The following is a 15,553-nucleotide window of genomic DNA, read 5'->3' as shown; positions in this document are numbered from 1 at the left end:
AGCTGTAGGACTTAGGGATGAGGCACCGGAGTGGACCCCGCAGACGGAACGGAAGCTGCAGGACTTGGGGACACAGCCCTGGGCTGGACCGTGCAGATGGAATAGAAGCTGCAGGACTTGGGGACACAGCTCTGGGCTGGACCCTGCAGATGGACCGGAAACTGCAGGACTTGGGGACACAGCCCTGGGCTGGACTCCGTGGACGGAACGGAAGCTGCAGGAATTAGGAGATGCGGCCCTCAGCTGGACCCCATGGACAGAAGTTATTTCTCCTGAACATGCGGTCACTCAAGGACAGTCCTCTGGCTGCAAAGCAATCAAGGTGCTAGGTTGGCTTCCATCCAATGCACTTTCACCAAATAAGCTTTTATGAATAAGCCCTAGCTGTCACCCCAAATCTGAATTAGCTAGAGTCTGCCTGCATGACTTACTAGGTTTTTGGCCTCATGGATACAAGAAACTAGCATTGTCTTGAAACTTAATTTCTAGCACTTGAAAAAAGAACACTGAATATCCTGTCCGTCCCCGGGTTCCGTAAGCTGCGTGAAAGAGCTTGAGAGAAGATGCAAACGCGGCTGCTGAAGATGCAAACGCGGCTGCTGAGAACACATGGGCTCTCCCCAGGAAGAGCCCAGCGCAGCCTCCAGTCAGAGGTGAGGCGGGATAGGACAAGTGTCCAAGCATGGATTGTAAAGTAAAAAGCAGAAGGACGTGGAGATGACTTCTTCTCATGTAGGAAGGACACGGAGATGACCTGTTCTCAGGCAGGAAGGATATGAACATGACCTCATACAGGAAGCACATGGAGATGACCTCTTCTTACCCAGGAAGCACAAAGAGATGTCCTCTCTTCATCCAGGAAGGTTCTGGATGTCCACACTATGGAGCCTACTGCTCTCCCAGACCAGCGGCCCTCTGTGGCTGCCGGATTCACATCCTGGTGTGAGGTGAAGGACTCCTGTGGGGGTGAGGAGGGAGCTAGTGCCTGGTGTTGGAATTACCTCCGTATTTCACCATATGGCCAGGTGGCTCTGGGGGAGACGGTGCACACCAACAACCATGGTCAGTGCTGCCCAGGGGCCCCTCCCGTCGCTGGCCTCACCACCTAAAACAGCGCCACACTTTTTGTGGACATTTATGCAGATGGCTCAGGACCGGCAATGAGTGGATTCTTGTTTAGAAGTGAAAACAGTCCCTTGCCTCCCTTCCTGACCAGGCCTACCCTACATCCAGAGGACAGCGCACTCTCCTGTCAAATCAAGCCATCTTAAGTCTGCTCTTACCAGACCTGTTACCTGCACAGTGATGTTTTCAGAAAAAAGACCAAAAATGAACACAACAACAGGTCCCAGATCAAGCCTGGCTCTGAAAGGGAGGTGAGATTGAGAATTTTTCCCTCGCTGTGATCAAGAACTATTCTAGCACTCACCTTGTGTTTCCTGGGAATTAGGCAAAATGAATTACATAAGTAGAACCCTGGAATTTCCACTGTGACCCCAATATCTAAAATTCTGTGTAGGGCTGGGTGTGGCTTGGTGGTGGAGGGTTTGCCAGGCATGCACAAGGCCCTGGGCTCCATCCTCAGCATCACAAACAAAAAAAAATTGTGTCTCTGTACCCGTCACTACCTGTGCACGCTCACACAGCTTAGAACCCAGGCCCCAGTTCTGGTAGAAGCTGCAGGAAGGAAGAGGAACGTGCGCACAAGCCTCCCTGTGGTACGCCTACAAAGAGGACATGAGTATCTCCAGGCTCAGGGAGAGAAACTGAGCATCTGAGCTGGTGCAGAGTTGAAGATGGTGGCAGTGGTGATGGCAGACTGGTGTCTGGACGGGGCCAATCTAACTCCACCCAGAACTGCTCCTGACAAAAAGTGCAATAAAAAAAAAAAAAAAAAAAAAAACCACACAGGGAATGCCGGCCGGTCCACATGGCTTTGCTACATATGGGGAATTCCGAGTGATGGGTCCATGCTTGTAAGAACTGCAGCACAGCCCGGGATGTTCCATGCTCTGCATCCAACACAGTCTGCAGAACACAGCCCCTGGATGAGGGGCAAAAGCGCTCAGCAGTGGCCATTAGAATGCATGCAGGGACACGTGGTGACCAGAGACACGAGGCGGCATGCTGACCCCTCACCTGCATCCTGCCTTTGCTGTGTCTTCAGTGTTCTTGGATTAAGTATCCAATTTCAACCCTTGTGTTTTCTTCAACCAGAAAACATTTCCTCAACGTAACTGTTCCATCTGCCCAAAAGCAGCCCTCCTCAATGCACAGGTGTGGGCAGCAAGGAGCCACCAATACCACATGGTGCCACGGTGTGTGGGGAACGCCGCTGTGTGGTGCTGTGGCCGGTGGATCCCTTGCCACAGAGTTGGGGGGGGTTACTGTAGTGGGGGAGGAGAGGGGGCTCTAGACAGGGCTTCCACAGGAGAGGGGCGCATGGGTCAGCCTGACGCCAGGACCAGGCCCCACCCCCTGCTAAGTCAAAGAGCTGCTTGGCTCCTTTAGTCCCCCAGGGCCCCTGGAGACCCCAGGGTCTCATCAAATATAATCAAGTTTCTCAAACTAGGGGCACCACAACCTAATCCTGAAATGGATTTCATTCCTGTTCGGATTTCATTCCTGTTCCCACTTCTTTAGACATTCTCTACTCCTAAGATGCCATGAAATCCTTTTCCTTTTTCACCTCCAGTTTCTTAGCTATTTCTAAGAGGTAAGCGGAATGTGCTGGTGCGACTCATTCTTGTGCTGGGCGGTTGAGGGAGGGCTACAGGCTTTCACTCAAAGCAGACTGCAGATGATCCGTGCGCCCTGGGGGCCATGGAAGTGCACTCAGCAGCCTGGCCTACCGGCGGGACAAACATCATATCCACACAGGATCAAAAGAGGCGTGCACCAAGTCCATGCAGGACCACGGCTGTCATTTCTGGGAAAAGCCAAGTCTTGCTGCTGGATTTACCAGAAATGCTGCTAAGCATTCAATCCATCTTTTGAGAGAGGGTCACGGAGCCCATTCTTCTTATTTCCAGCAGCACAAGAAACCAGGACTTAAATGCAGCAGCCAGTATCCTGGGCACAACAAAGCAGCTGAGCGGAGCTCTTTATTAGCTGCTTTCTCCTCCATTAATGCCACTGCCTTTAATGGCCGGCTATTACAATTAGCCAGTCTGCATAGTCCCTGCCTGGGGCTAGTAGTAATGAACTGGGAGAGTTACCAAGCTTGTACCAAGGGTGCCATTAGAGAGCAATGCACATCTTCCCACATACAAGAGAGGCCTTCTAGGCAGGTACCACAGGTAACCCATGGCCACATGGTAGCTCAAATGGCTCATTCAGACTGGGGTAGACTGAAAGCCTGCTCAGAGGAGAAATAGAGGAACTCCTACATGAACAAGAAGAATCCTTCCACCTGCCCGTGGCCTCAGTTACCCTCACCGCCTCCTCTAGAGCCACAGCACTGCTCTCGGCTTGGTGCTTGTTCCTTCTTTTCCTCAGTGGTTATGTCCTGGAAGTCTCACAAGAGGGAGAGAGAAAGAGATGAGAGTCGTGGGGAGGCAACTCAGACCTCTTTGAAACTACAAAGACCCTCTGGATGTGGATCTACATGCAGATTACATGGACCTATCATGTGTTCCAGCTATTCTGTACCGATCACATGTGCCAGCCATGGTGTACTGATTACATGTGCTAGCCATCCTATAAAGAGACTTCAGGTCTGCAAACCTAGGCAGCAGAGCAGGGGAGATTTGCATGCTAATTCAAATGCAGGCAATCCCAGGCAACACTAAACGAAGTTGCAGACAGTATACCACTGCGTACTTGTACGGCCCTCATGGATTTGTATAAGAGTCAAGCATCAAGTGCACACTTGTAAAACCCAGCACATTGGAGGCCAGGAGGATGGTGAGTTTGAGGCCAGCCTGAGCTCAGACACCCTGGCGGCGCACACAACCTGGCCTTGGATGTGGGGGTGGGGGTGCGGGTGGGGGGAGGCCAGAATGGGATGGTACCCAAGGGAAATGACCTCCTCTCTCAGGGCTGCAAAGGGAGATGGGGGGGGGGGGCATTTTCTGTGGCCCCTCTTGGGCTGTCAGCTTCCTGCTGCTTCCCGTGGCGAGGCTGGGCAGAAACTGAGAGCAGCAGCCCTGTTTTAAAAATTCTGAGCCAAGAGAAGCATCTACGTGCCGCTTCTGGTTTCAGAAGCTGAGAGCTATATCGAGGTTCTTCTTTTCGTTTTTCATCATCTACCGCCCTTGGGAATGGCGGGCAGCAGACCAGCAGGCAGAAGTTCTGCTTGGTGATGTCAGACTTGTCGGGAGTCTCCATGAAGTGACGTGCTTCACTGGGGCGGTGCTGCAGGCCTGTGCAGAGCCCCGCCCACACTTCCAAGGAAGCCCACCGGGTTTGGGGGCAGAGCAGAGTCCCTCAAGCAAAGACGACCAAACTGTCTGCCTTCCCAAATGGCCAGCCAGGGAGGTTTGCCTGGGACAAGTCGGTGACCTACACCTTCACCAGGGCCAGTGAGCTCGGGGGGCTGAAAACACAGCTAGAAGTCCCCGCTGGTATGGCAGCTGACTGGTAGGGATTGTGCAGGACTCTGAGGCGCTCAGGTCTTGGGGAGGAAGGCATTCTCTCAAAGCAGGAAGTGGCACCTGGCAAGGGTGACTAGCCCTGTGCTCCCTGCTCAGCCACGTCTTTCTGATGTCTGCTTTCCCCGACAGGCCAGGGAAGTAGAAGAAAAAAAATCATGTTCTGTCTCTGCTCTTAGAAAGGATGGGGGGGGGGATTTCAACCTGCCCTTCTTCTGCTTCCCCCCAAAAGGTACCCGAGAGCCCATAAGCTCTTGCTTTCACGAGGAAGTGCCAAGGGAGAAAACAGCAGCTATCGCCCGCCTACTAAGTTCCTGCTCCGTGTGATGAGAGAAAACTATCTGGTCAGAGTGGGACAATCCCTGACTTCTCTCCTACTCCTCGGCCAGTCAAGAACATTCCTGCAGAACACTGTGCCAATCATGCACACGGGATAAAGATATGCTTTTATTTCACACGTCCTGAGGATCAGGAGTCACACGTGGGCTGCAGTGGAGCCTCCCACCTGTACCCGATGGTGAGATCCAGGCTGGACACCCTTAGCCCGCAGCTCCTAGCCATGAAGACCGTGCCACAAAAGGCAGCCTGCCTCTCGCCTTTTCTGGGTTAACAAGGACAGTGGCGGCTCCCGTCCAGGACAGGGCAGGAGAGGCCCTGCTCTCTGCTGCCCTGTGCACACATTTTGGGGGGGGGTGCACACATTTTGCCGGGGGCGTGATGGGGAGGCCAGAACAATTTTAACGGTGGTCTCCAGATGCGCAGGGTGATGGGGAGGGGTCTCCGGGGAGGAAGGTGCGCAGGGCTGTGAGGAGAGGACCCTGGGGAGGGAGGGTTTCTTTTCCTTCTACTTCTATCCCAAGGGTTGATGCCTGTGTCTCTCGGAGCAGAAGGGAACAATCACGATGGAAGCGTGTCCCATGTCACCTGCATTCTGCAGTGGATGGAGCTGCTCACACACCTGTGGGAGGAGGCTGGGAGCTCAGGTCACAGGTGAGCAGGGCAGGGACAGCTGTCGGATGTCCACCCAGTCACTCCACCTAACAGAACCAGCCTCTAGACACAGCTTGGGCCTCCGCTGAGTCCAGCCTTTAGACTTGGTTCCGGCCTCCTCAGAGTCAGTCTTTAGACACAGCCCCAGCCTCCTTGGAGTCCAGCCTATAGATACGACTCTGGCATCCAAGTCCAGCCTCCAGATGCGGTTCTGGCCTCCTTGGAGTTCAGCCTCTGGACGCCCAGCCTCCACCGAGTCCAGACTCTGGATGCACCTCCCCTGGGCTGCGGGCTGAAGCTCTCGGGGCGTTGGTGACTTGCTCTTTTGTGCACACTACAATTGGCTTCTTTGTGTCTGGCAATCCCGGACCAGAGCCTCACTGGACCTCCTCAGTTTACACAAGACTGGCCAGGCAGGTTATGCCACTTTCCTGGCACTTGCCTTTCCAGATACCTCTAAAAAGCCAAGTTATCTGGGGGAAAGAGAGGGATAAGGTTCCCCAGCCATTACCCCGAAGGCTGACAGACCGGCTAGCTGGAGGCCCTCGGCGGTGTTCCTAAATGGTAGGGCAGGTTCCGAGGGACTTCAAGGGAGGAACTGTCCCCAGGAAGGTCAAAGTCAGAGGCTCTGTGTTTATTGCTGGCCTCTTTCCAGAGGGAGGAAAATGCACCTCTGGAACCCGAGGCAAGTCCTGTGGTTACATTAGTAATAGTTTTGCTTGAAAGGAAAAGCCCCCAGGTAGCACAGAGGTAGTCATGGACTACTGTACTCTGCAGATCCAACAGGCAGGGCAGAAGAGAAATATCTTTATGAGTCGACACAAAATCCTAGCGATCGAACTCAGGATCCCCAGGAGAGAACGCAGGGTCCCTAGGAGAACATGCAGGATCACTAAGAGAGAACGCAGGATCACTAAGAGAACATGCAGGATCAATGGAGGAGAACTACAAATCACTAGGCGAGAATGCAGGATCGCAAGGAGAAAACACAAGATCGCTAGAAGAGAACGCAGGATCACTAAGAGAGAATGCAGGATCACTAAGAGAGAATGCAGGATCACCGGGAGAGAACGCAGGATCACCAGGAGAGAACGCAGGATCACCAGGAGAGAACGCAGGATCACAGGGAGAGAACGCAGGATCACCAGGAGGGAACATAGGAGGATCCCTAGGAGAGAATACAGGATCACTAAGAGAAAATGCAGGATCAATGGGAGAGAACACAGGATCACCAGGAGAGAACGCAGGAGGATCCCTAGGAGAGAACACAGGATCACTAAGACACAGGATCACTGTTCTCTAAGCCCTTCACCCCACAGAAAAAATGGTTATTCTGTCCCTTTGGAAGAGCTGACCCTCTCCTTCCAACGTCTAAATTAGAAACAAACCTAAGATCTGAGAAGCCAGGTGCTAGTGGCTCACACTTGTCATCCTAGCTACTCAGGAAGGAGGCTGAGCTCTGAGGATCATGGTTTAAAGCCAGCCTGGGCAGGAAAATCGGTGATTTTTATCTCCAATGAACCACTAGAAAACTGGAAGTGGTGCTGTGGCTCAAAGTGGTAGAGCACCAGCCTTGAGCAAAAGAGTTCAGGGACAGAGCCCAGGCCCTGAGTTCAAGCCCCAAAAAAGACCCCAGAATTATTGTGGAGAACAGAAACATTCTTCCCAGAGGTCAACACAGAATCTAAGCAAGGTTGATACTACTGACCCCCAAGTTCACCCTGCTCAGAGCTGAGACTCAAGTTCACCAAACCTGAACACATACCTGGTACCACGCGCCAACCCATCCCCTCCAGATCCAAGACAGCGCCGAGCAGCTTGAAAAATCTTCTGGAAGGTTCTGTGATCTTAGTACTTCTACCCATAGGGGCATACCCGGAAGATGAGATAAAACCCTGAAAGCAGGGGCAAAGTACAACTGCCAGGTGCTACTTCCGGCCTGTGCCCAGGGCACACCCGGCCCTTTGGCATGAGTTCTCCCTGGTGGTCAGGAGGCAGTGGGAAGTCAATGCCCCCTTGCCTGTGTAGTCTCGAACTGAACTGCTCAGAGCACTTTATGCGGTGGCTGAGTTCAGTATGTCACAGAACCAGGAGACATGAGATGGTGCCTGTCCAACTGCAAATCCCAACACACACCATTACATACTGATGTGAGAGCAAATAATGTCAACCCTGGGACGTTCACATGTGACTCAATATTGCCAGCTATGGAACTTGGATGCGCACGATGCACAGACAAAATGTGAGCCATGCGCAGACAATGGTAAAGACGAGGAAATCGGGATGGGTGGTCGGCTAGAAAAAAGAAATCATTTAAGTGGCTTGAGCATTTAATAGACACTAAAAGAGCTCCAGTGGTTTCCCCTAATGAGAAATGTTGATGATTTAATTCCACAGCCAAGCCGTGTCATCCGTCTCCATTTGGAGGGGTCTCCCGGCAGCCTCGAAGCCACCAGGCCTCCCCTGTAATGGATCCGATTTTCTTGCGCGTCCATTTGGCAGGTGACACCCAGGGCCAGGTACTGCCTGGCGTCTCCCCCTGCACTGCTGCGTAGTGTGGCATCCAGCAAAGTGCATGGAGAGGAGCCAGCCCCCTCCACCCCACCTCCCGCCAGGTCCACTTCCTGACATCAGATCTCCAGGTCTTGTGACAAGGAAGAGGAGACTTGCTCGCTCCCAGGGCCAGCCAGCGAGGTCCTGTGTTTGCAGTCGCCTGCCCCCTGGCCTTCCCCACCTGTGTGGCATCATGAAGGACTTCCCGACTGGGGTGAGGGGCCACCCACACAGCCAGGCACCTGATGGGGAAGGAGGCGTGTCACCAGCGTGTGCGGGGCGGGTCTGCGTGACTCTACTGCTCTCTGTGGTACATCCACCCAGAGTGTGTTCGAAGCTGAGCCCGTGAGGATGGCATGCCCAGAGACCATTGCCCTACACCCGTCACAGCTGCTTTCCTCCCCTGGCATGGGGGCAAGATCTCTTTCTTCACCACGAGGCCCCCACCAGCCCCCTTTCTCTGAACTGCTGAGCCCATGGCTGCACAGGCTCCAGGGATGATCGCTGCCCTTGTGATACGGGCAAGTGACTCGGCCCTGGGGCCTAGCCACTCACCTGCAAACCCCAAAGTCCCGTGTCCCCCAAGTTCTTGCTGCACTGCACAGTGTCCCCCACAATCTCGGCCCAGGCACACGGCCCACCTGCCTAGCCCTGAACCTACGTGGGCCCATTATCCCCCTGCCGGCATGGCAATGCAGTCTCCTCATTGTAACCCCTGCCATTACCCGGTGAGCTGTGTGCACTCCAGCCTGGGCTGTGGAACGCGTCGCTTCCCACACACAGCACGTGGAAACGCTTCCTAAGGAAGTGCTGCAGCCCCTGCATGCTGAGGCCCTCCGCCTTCCCTGTCCTCATGCCTCCTCCAACAGACCAGCTCAGTGCCACATACGCTGCCCCTGAGAACTCTTCCAGGCTGAATTGCCCGGCCTCCAGCTCCCCGCCTCTGTGCTCGGCCTCCGGCTCCCTGCCTCTGTGCCCAGTGTCCAGCTCATTGCCTCCACACCTTTCTTGAGTTATACGCGTTGCTCCAAGTCGAGTGGGCCTGAGTCTGTAACTGGATGGTGAAATGGGATTCGAGTCTTGCAGTGAGGGGAGAGTGGGGTGGATGGGAGGCAACCTCCCAAGTAATGTGCTCAGACCGTCTCCACCTAGGGAGGAAGGGGAAGAAGAATCCAGCCAGAGAGCAAACTCCGTGGAAACTGTCGAGATCTACACGGCCTCTGAGACTGGCAATCCCCGCAACTGAAACAGCAGTGAAGGGACCCAAATCTTTGGCTTCAAAGGCCAATGCCACTCCAAAGAAACCTCTGGATGCCAAGTTCTTCTCAGCACCTTTCTCATTTGGGGGCTGCACAATGCAAGACAGGAGCATTTCAGAACAATTAAAATTTAGAATTCTGGCAGGGCACCCATGGCTTCTAGCTACCCTGGAGGCTGAGATTTGAGGATCATGGTTCAAAGCCAGCCTGGGCAGGGAAGCCTGTGAGACTCTTATCTATAATAAACCACCCAAGAGCTGAAAGTGGAGCTGTGGCTCAAGTGTAGAGTGATAGCCTTGAGCAAAACAGGTATGGGATAGTGCCTAGGCCCCGAGTTCAAACCCAAGGACGGACTGGCACACACCAAAAAATGGGAATTCTGGCCAATCCACTCACACCCATAATCCCGGTGACACGAAAAGTACTAGGAGACTCATAAAACCAACAAAAACAAAAACAGGAGAACAGAAGAAACTTCGGTCTTAACGGTTCCCTGCCTCTTCCTGGAGAAAAGGTGTGGCGTGACTTGGTGAAACCGGTAGGGGCGGGACAGAGAAGAACAGGGGAACCAGTCCCTGTTTGCCCCCCCCATGGTGTGAAGGCTGGGTCCCCAGGGGGAGTGGTGCTAGGTAGTGGAAATCCAACAGCCTAGTGGTAGTAACTGGGTCATGGGTTCTGCCCTCACGCGTGAATGCTGTCTCAGGCGCACACGTCCTCTCAAAGGGAGGCCTCTCCGCACTCCCCCCACGCCCTGGCCTCTTCTCCACGCCCTGGCCCTGTTCTCTCTGTCTCTCTGCATGTGGAAATGCAGGTAGGAAGGGATGGTCCTCACCAGATACCCTGCTGTTGGGGCTTTCCAGCCACCAGAATGGTGAGCCAGACCAAACTCTTGTTTATAAAGCACCCAGCCTCAGGTATTTTGTTACAGCAGTGTAAAATGGACTAATAAACATTAGTCCCTAATTAAGACACTGGAGAAGCCAGGAGTGGGAGGATCACCTACACTTCTATTCAAAACTATCCTGTGCCGGCCCTGGGCCTAATGCGAATCCAAGCCACCTCTGGGGCAGCAGCAGGTGGCTCACGCCTGGAGTCTCAGAAAATTTGGGAGGCTGAGATATGAGGATCGTAGTTTGAAGCCAGCCTGACGGCCAAACAAGCAAACTGGAGAAGTTCAAGTACCTGAGTGCCAGCTGTGAGCAAGAAAGCCAGGAAAGAACACAAGGCTCTGGGTTCAAGCCCTGGAGCGGGCATGCACACGCATGTTACCTATCAGAAGAGGAGGGGCTGCTGGCGCTCATGTGTGAGGCACATAGCCAGACACACCGGCCGAGATACACATCCAGTGCAAAACTGCAAAGCTCAACAAACGTCGCCAACACTTTTCTGGGTCAACGCGTCATGCCACTCCTCCAGGCTCAGCGAGTACCATCCTCCTCTGCCTCACCCATCCTTGGTAGCACACATGAAGGCCCTCTGGAGGCCTCCTGGCCCTGACTCTTCCCAGAGCACTGGGCAGGGCAGACCTTCTGTTACTTTATTTCCTGCTCAGTCAGACAAGCCAAGGGAAGCTGCGATGTACCACACACAGTGACTGACTGCCGCCTGTAATACCGGCTACTCAGAAGATGGCAGAGATCAAGAGGCTTGAGAGAGATCAAGTTCAAGGCCAGCCTGAAAAGATGTCACTTCCTGATAGTGTCTGCCTGGTGGACATGCTGATCGCTCACTGATGTGATTCCATTATCCACACTGATCACCTGGTCGACACAGTCAGAGGCTCAGGCTGCTCTGCTAGAGCTGCAGCTCCCCGAGTGAAAACCCCTCACTTGCTCTCCTTGTGAGCAGTTCTGATGAGGACTAGCACTTCATCAAAGGAGCTCCTCCCCATGGGAGGAGCGTGCACCCGACCCTGGCCGGCTGGCTCCAGCTTTCCCTGCTCTCCTTGCTCCCAACGAGCGCAGCCACGCCAGGCTCCAGGTGAACAGAAGCACCATGTTCAAATTCTGCAATTTCCGCAGAGGTAACCTCGGAGATCTTCCTTCAGTGACAGCTCTCAAAGGTGCTCAGGTTCTGGACCACAGCTCAGGGTGCTGGGGAAGGGTTGGGAGAGCCATGGCTCCAGACTGGCCTCTCCTACCGCCCTCGCTGAGAACGGGAGGCCGGGCCAGGCCTGCATCGCAAGGACACCACGTGCCCCGTTCCACAACCACCTGCACAAAGCAGCTCTATGACTGGTTTTTAGGCTTTATACAGAGAGAAACAGAGGCTCACAGAACTTACATCTCAGACTTCATGAGGACCAGAAGACAGAACACAGACCTTTGTTTTCAGTGTTCCTTCCCCTCCACGAGCAGCATGGACGGGACTTCTTACCCCCACAGAGCTGTGCAACGTGGCTCCCTAGGCCGGCGTGGGGACAACTGTACCAAGGGGCTTTGGGAGGCTGAGGCTTGTCCTGAACACACTGAGCGTCTCCAGTTATCAACTCCTCCCCTTCAGTGACCACCAAAGCCGGCCATGGTCCGCGCCTGGCCTTCCACCAGATCTGTGCACGCGCCCCCCCTGCCTGTCCAGGCCTCTGAGCTTCCTGCTTGGGGGGTGAGAGCCCCCCGCTTGCTGTCCCATGCTTACCAGAGGCAAAGGCCGATACCTCGGTGCTGCTCGCAATCCTGGTGCTGGTGAGGTGTCTGGGAGGACGCAGGAATGAAGACAGAAGGAGGGACCCCAGCCCCCCCTGCGCCACCGCCTCTGGGTTGGACTCTCAAACCTGGTGCCCCAAAGGAGTGTTCGTGATGAGTTTGTGGCAGTGAAGGACACCACTGCCCTGATGCCCGCCAGCGGGATCTTGAGTCATGGAGGGAGCGCCTCACGTGCAAGGCCGTGAGGGAGGCAGGCTGGCCTCGGTGTCTCACGCATGAAGGGGCTACAGGCAAGGGTTGTCCCCGGGGAAGCAGAGTCCCACGTCTGTGTCGACGGCACAGACTGCCCGGCCCGCACTGCAGACCTACCTAGGTCTCAGTGCATGCTGCCCAAAGCGCGTCGAAGGGATGAGATGGGGCCACAGCCAATTCTTCCTTCCTTCCTTCTTTCCTCCCTTCTACCAGACCCCTCAGGGCCTCTTACCTTGACCATTAATTCTGGCTCCAGGGCCCAGGCTTTAGAGTCCCTCCCTGTGGCCAGTCCCAGGGTGGCATCCACACCTTTGCTTTAATGGTGAGAAAGTGGCCACCAGGAGTGAGCCTTACTCCCTCCTTGGCCGGCACGGAGTTCAAGGCAAGGCAGCCTCCGGTTTTAATCTACTACTTACGTGTCTGTCCCAATAACTGAGCATGAACAGTGACTTTGCCATTTGTGGTGCTTGGCCCCCACGGACCCTGAGTGAAGCCACACGGGTGGTAGTAGGTCATCCGAAGTCTTCGTGAATTATTTACTTAATTGGCTAATTGGTTTCAGCAGGCCCCTAAATCGAATCTATGTGTGGAAGGCAAGGGCAGGGATGGGCAGAGTTGGGCAATTCATTATCTCGGGATCTCTGATTAGTCAGCTATCGCTCTGGAAAGCCTAGAGAGTGGAGGCCGGCCTGTGAGATGCTGACTGGGGCTGGCCGGGCTCCAGCTGGGAGCAGAGCCCTGGGAAGAGCAGCCCTGGTCACAGCGGCCCCAGGCTGGGGCTGGGCACCCCTGCTTCTTCTCCCACCTCCCTGGCTTCCCCCCCCCGCCCCCACCAACAGTAATGGAGTTTAAACTCAGGGCCCTGAGCTTGCTAGGCAGGTGCTCTACCAGCTGCAGAATGCTCCCAGCCTTCTCTTTTCGCTTTAGTTCCTTTTCAGATAGGGTCTCATGCTTCTGCCCAGAGTTAGCCTCAGACCACAATCCTCCTTACCTATGGCTCCTGCGTGGCTGGAATGACAGGAGTGTCCCACTACGCCTAGTTAAGATGGGGGGGGGGGTGTCTCACTAGTGCTTTGCCTGGACTGGCCTCAAACCACAAGCTTCCTCATTTCTGCCTCCGGAGAAGCCGGGATTACATACAGGCACGCACCACAGCACCAAGCCCCCTGAGGCCCCCAGTGTGGGTTCTGGCTCAGGTCATCTCAACTGGGACCTTGCTCAGGAGCAGAGTGGGACAGGGCAGTGTGGGGCGGGGCCAAGAACCTGAATTTCAAATAAACCCCAGTACGAGCCAGAGCCAGTCTCCGTGCACGCGCTCTTGTCAGTGAGCGTCTGGACTGCAGGGCAGCTGCTTCTCAACCTTCCTGCCTGGTCCAGGAGGTAACTAGGAGGCCACCAGATCCCAATGCCGTCTCTTCCCCAGAGCTTCTGATTTCACTGCCCCACAGGGCCCCCCTGGGTTTTTTTTTTTTAAAGGCTCCAAGCGGTGTCTAATGAACACAAAGGCTGAGAAAACCACTGTCCTAGCCGGATGTCGACAGAAAAGGAACAGAGTCCAGGCAAGTACTATGAAGGAAGCAAGGGACATAAACAGGAAGCACGAGTGTTCATGTCCCTCACATACAGAGAGAGTATACCTGAAATACATTCAGGAACAAGGCAGGAACCTCTGCACTGTGTGAAAATAACTCGTGCAAAGGCCCTGAGGTCAGTGTGCACTTGTAGCAGAAGAGCTGAGAGGATTAACATCCAAGGGCACTCACTAGAAGCATATGCAAACAGTAGTTAAAAATCATGGTAAAACAAGTGCTATCACCTTACGTTTATTTATTGGTGGTGCTGAGGTTTGAATTCAGGGCCCCCTTTTGGTAGGCAGATGCTTTGCCACTTGAACCACACCAGTCTTTAACCTGCACTTCTGTTTACTTTCTCCTAGGGCCCAGGTCAGAGTGCCTGTGCCTGTACAAGTCAGCCATCGGGGTGCTTCCTGCAAATCCTCCTTCAGCGACGGCAGAGGCGGCCAGGGCACCGGGCACAGGCCCGCCCGGGGAACAATAGGCCTTTTCTACAAAATACAGGTTCGTCTTCTTTTTCAAACCACAGGAGCTGGCCCTCTGGCAGAAGGGACGACCGGAGGGTACAAACTGCTCCTTGTGAAGCAGAGGGCTCCCAAACAGGAAAAACTAACCCGCAGCTCAGGTGTCCCACAGACAAGGTTTCAGCCCAGATTCCACTTAGAGGAGGCAAAAGGTAAACTGTGGGCTCTACCAGAAAGCAGAGCCAGGACAACAGCGTTCTAGAGACCAGTCCCCTGCCGGGAAGGCCTGGAGGAGCACGCCCCCCGTCCCTCCCACCCCCCACCCGGCAACTTCCCAATTCCCTAGGACATCACTGCCCTGCTCACACAGCGCAGCCCAACTGTCTGTCCCCTGCTTCTCTGCATAAACACAAGGCCATGGGAAAACCAGTGTGGGCCTAGACGAGGCTTCAGGGCTGTGTGGCACAGGAAAGCTGGGTCCTGGCATTGTCTTCAGGAGGTTTTATTACGGACCAGCTGTGATGTGATCCAGTTCGGCTCTTTTAGAGAAGAGACACCGAGTCTGCTCTGCTGTGCCCTTGAACCTCTGAGCAACTTAACCCTGTGTGCCTCTGGCCTCCTGCATGCCCAGCCTCAGCCACCCACCGTCCTCAGGATGCGACGCAAGCACAGAGAAAATGTTTCAAGAGCTGCCTTACAAATCAAAGGCACTATCACCTCCAATGCTTAGTGTGCACAAATAGGGCCTGAAGCCATCAGGGGCTGGCCAACGCCAGCAGAGGAGCCCTGGCTTCTGAAGAGCTCCTGCCACTTAAATCCAAGGCCCTCCAAATGTTCAGACGGCATGCCAGGCACCCATCATGGAGGCACAATATTCGTGCTCCCAGTGTACTAGAGTTACAGGTAGGAAGCCAGGCCCAAAGCAGACCTTATCTGAAAAATCACCAAGGCAAAAAAGAGTGGTGCGGCGTTGAGATGGTAAAGCATCTGCCTAGCAAGCCCTGAGTTCAGACCCCCGTGCAAAGAGGAGGAGGAGAAGCCATCAAGAAAGACCATCAGGAGCTGCGTTTCCCATGGCTGCATGACAAGGCTTCTTACCAGTATTGTGGGAAAAGCTGTAAGTCCAAGATGCTTTCATTTCTCTATTCATCCACTGGGACCCTGGCAGGTGAACTCACCCTCTGGGTAAGGGGTGCAAGGGTGGGGGCGTAGATGGGACCCTCACTT

General features: G+C 54.4%; 1 protein-coding gene across 4 annotated transcripts in view; it reads right to left on the bottom strand.

Annotated features, from left to right (window-relative positions):
• The window catches only part of LOC138805062 (transcription factor ETV6), a 101,782-nt gene that overhangs the window by 54,825 nt on the left and 31,404 nt on the right, over positions 1-15,553 (bottom strand). The window contains exon 1 of one of the 4 annotated variants that reach the window (XM_069989615.1): positions 7,348-7,426. The exons of the other annotated variants lie outside the window; for them this stretch is intronic. The gene's annotated coding sequence lies outside the window, so the exon portion shown is untranslated. Of the gene's footprint in view, positions 1-7,347; positions 7,427-15,553 lie in introns of those variants that run through there. 4 annotated transcript variants of the gene reach the window in all.

Source organism: Dipodomys merriami, unplaced genomic scaffold (genome assembly GCF_024711535.1).
Source record: "Dipodomys merriami isolate MVZ:Mamm:240054 unplaced genomic scaffold, mDipMer1.0.p SCAF_384, whole genome shotgun sequence".
NCBI lineage: Eukaryota > Metazoa > Chordata > Mammalia > Rodentia > Heteromyidae > Dipodomys > Dipodomys merriami.
The sequence above is the reverse complement of the archived record's forward strand: the minus strand, read 5'-3'. Positions and strand labels throughout refer to the sequence as shown.